The sequence below is a fragment of the Mustela lutreola genome, chromosome X, assembly GCF_030435805.1.
Source record: "Mustela lutreola isolate mMusLut2 chromosome X, mMusLut2.pri, whole genome shotgun sequence".
NCBI lineage: Eukaryota > Metazoa > Chordata > Mammalia > Carnivora > Mustelidae > Mustela > Mustela lutreola.
The window spans coordinates 39169636-39173046 of NC_081308.1; the positions used below are offsets into that span (position 1 = coordinate 39169636).

At 44.1% G+C, this 3411-nt stretch overlaps 1 pseudogene; it reads left to right on the forward strand.

Annotated features, from left to right (window-relative positions):
- Nucleotides 1–1683: 1683 nt before the first annotated feature.
- Nucleotides 1684–3075, forward strand: LOC131820926 (ubinuclein-1-like; annotated as a pseudogene).
- The last annotated feature ends 336 nt before the right edge of the window (nt 3076–3411 follow it).

The window sequence follows — 3411 nt, forward strand, 5'->3', positions numbered from 1 at the left end:
GGATGAACCGATATTGGTATATTATTAACTAAAGTCCATAGTGTAAATGTGTAATGACATGTATTCACTATTACTGTGTCATACAGGATAGTTTCGCTGCCCCCCAAAATCCTCTGTGTTCCCCCTTCACATTCCTCTCTCCTACCCAACCTTCAGCAACCACCAACCTTTTTACTGTCTCCAAAATTTTGCCTTTTCTAGAAGATCATATAGTTGGAAGCACACATGTAGCTTTTTCACACTGGCTTCTTTCACTTAGGAACAGGCACTAAAAGTTCCTCTAAGTCTTATCATGACTTGACAGCTCATTCTTTTTTTTTTTTTTTTTTTAAGATTTAAATTTTTTTTAAAAGAGAGAAAAGGAGATCACAAAGGGAGAGGGAGAAGCAGACCCACTGCTGAGCAGAGCTTGATGCAGGGCTTGATTCCAGGACCCCAAGACCATGACTTAAGCTAAAGGCAAATGCCCAACTGACTGATCCACCCAGGTGCCATGATAGCTCATTTCATTTTACCTCCGAATAACTCTATTATAACATTCCATTTTTATCTCTTTACCTACTGAAGGACATTTTTATTGTTTCCAAGTTTTGGAAAATACAAACAAATTATGAACAATTATGCTATAAGCATCCATATGCAGGCTTTTGTGTAGACGTAAGTTCCCAATTCCTTCGGATAAATACTAAGAAGCACTATTGCTTGATGGTATAGTAAGAGTATATTTAACTTTGTAAGAAACTACCAAACTGTCTTCCAAAGTAGCTGTACCCTTTTACATTCCCACCAGCAATGAATGCACGTTCCTGTTGCTCTATCACCCTGCCAGCATTTGGTGCTGTCAATGTTCTGGGTTTGGACCATTCTAATAGGGCTGCAGTGGTATCTCCGTTATTTTTATTTGCATTTCCCTAATGACATGGGATGTGAAGCATCTTTTCATATGCTTATTTGCCATCTGTATATCTTCTCTGGTGAGGTGCCTGTTCAGGTCTTTTTGCTCATTTTTTAACTGGGTTGTTTGTTTTCATATTTTTGAGTCTTAAGTGAGGGCTCTTCTTTAACAACTAGTTTTTGAAAAGCTTGATTTCCAAGTTCTTCCAGGGCATTAACTACAAGCCACCAGGCTGTCCCCTGAAATGTTTCACAGACCTTGAGTTGGGATTTTTCTTCTCCTTTCTGACTCCCATGTGAGTATTTTGGTCCATGGACATGGACTGTGGAACTGTATGGGGCACCATTGGTAGACTTGCTTCTGGGTCCAGTTGATAACAAGCATTGCAGCCAATGCACCTGGCCAAGCCTGCTAGCGAGGAAACATTTGCAGCCCACCGTGCTATTACACTTGTGACATAGAAGCCAAATAGTAGTAGCTGCCAAAACTTGTTTGTAGCCATGTTAGAACACCACAGGATCCAGTTCACCTCTTTCCCGGGCCCTCTGAATCTCACATTTTTAAAGAAATCTGGGCATGAGGAAGTTGGAAGAGCAGAAGAACATCAAGATTCTAAGCTGGCTGCAGCAACTGTTCAGATTACACTCATGTCTTTGACCCAGGTGATGAATGTGCCCAGAGTTCTACCCAGGGCTAGTGAAGAGAGTTCAGGAAAAAGGAGAAGGTCTTCAATCTGGAAATGAGGTGGAAAGAATCATGGAAAAGACCAAATATGGGAGTTGATTGGTATGCGGCATGAGTGTGATGCATCTGACTCTTCTGCCTGTGGATTTGGACTTGAAGCATGTAATGAGCTTCTTCCTGCTTCTCTGAATGAAGTATGGAGCACTTTACATCAACCTGAGGATCTGCAGTTACGACAAGCAAAAGAATCTGACAACAAGTTCATTAAAGAGGGAAAATTACTGAACAAGTTGAAGGAAGGGAGTAAGAAGAGAAAAAAAGGGAAAAGATGACACTTTTAACAGGGAGAAGAAGTGAAAAAAGTCCAGGTTTTCCTAAACTGGTTTCACAGCTCTTAATGCTGGGAAGAAGGAGAAGAAAGAGAAGAAGGAGAGGAGGAGGAATAAGAAGAGGAGGAAGGAAGAGGAGTGTTCAAGGGGCACTAAATGATAAAGAGACAGTAAAAAAATTTCAGAAAGAGAAATAGTCTCCACCCAAAACAGGCATGAGAGGCATAAGCCTGTGGGAATAGGGGAGCACCTCTCACCCCTTGCACTCAACCTTCTGCTCTGCTTCTGACAACGATTTGTCCAGAAGGTCACTGCCATGGTCTCTCTCACTGATTTGGACTTGAAGTAGCTGCTCAGTGAGTTTCCACAAGGAAGACCCCTCTGTGATACGGGGGATGAAAGAGATTCCCATGGGGTGGATTGGACCGGGAATTCAAAGAGTTCTCTTCCCTCTGCAAAGACCTGTCAGTACCCTGGAGAGATGTACTGAGGAGTTGGGTCGGGCTTCCAGAACCACTAAGAGAGAGAACAAAGGAAGTCCTTTGCCTAGGATATTAATGGGATCCTATCAGACATGGAGGTACAAACGTGGGAGCTGAGCAGCCAAGTCCATTCTGAAATGCATGGCCATGGGAGTTCCTTCCTGCTCTGCAGCAAGGACATCCTGCTTATACTTTCTCAAAAACTTCTCTGGGAGCTGGGGGGTGGCAGGAGGGGCCCGTGCATCTGAAGGAGCCACCATAGAAACCGAAAGAAGCTATTGGCAGGGCGATGCCAGAGCAGCTGGCCAAGTACCAGGATGAATGCCAGGCACACACACAAGCAAAGATTGCAGAGATGCAGGAAGAGGAGAAAGAGCAGAGAGAACAGATTTTTTCTGGTAAAGAAAAGGAAAAGGGGAAGAGAGCCTGGAAGAAATTGGGAGAGAATGCTGAAATCAAGGAGGTACTCTGTCAGACAGTGGTCTGGAAAGAAACAAGAGCCATTCTGCGGAATAGAAGGGTGGAAGCTTTCCTGAATGCTGAGATCCAAACTCTCTGGCCCCAAGGCTGGGTGTAGACCCACGTCTCCATGCAAGGAGAGCAGACCACACCATGGGCTGATGACATCAATACTGACCAAGAAGAAAGTAATGGCTCTTTCAAAGTCAGGGTGAAGGAATCATAGACTAAGCCTCATAACATGGTTCTCATCCTTTTAGCCAAAGCTGGAAGCACCACTGCTTTGCGTCAAAGTCTCAGATCTTTATGTATAGTAAAGAAGGAATTTTCCAAAGCCCAACCCTCTGGACCATCCACCCTGCTCTGGTTCTCTGTAATCACCCTCAATTTTCTGGTGGTGAAATGAACAGTGACACTGGAGCAGTCTGAGGAGAAAAGTCCCAAGAGTTCTGGCTACAAAGTGGGCTCCTGCCAGGCTCCCCTGAGCAAAGCTTTCCAGAAGAACAACAGTCTTCATTGCAACACCACAGAACCTGGACCCACGTCAGTCTGTACATGGCAT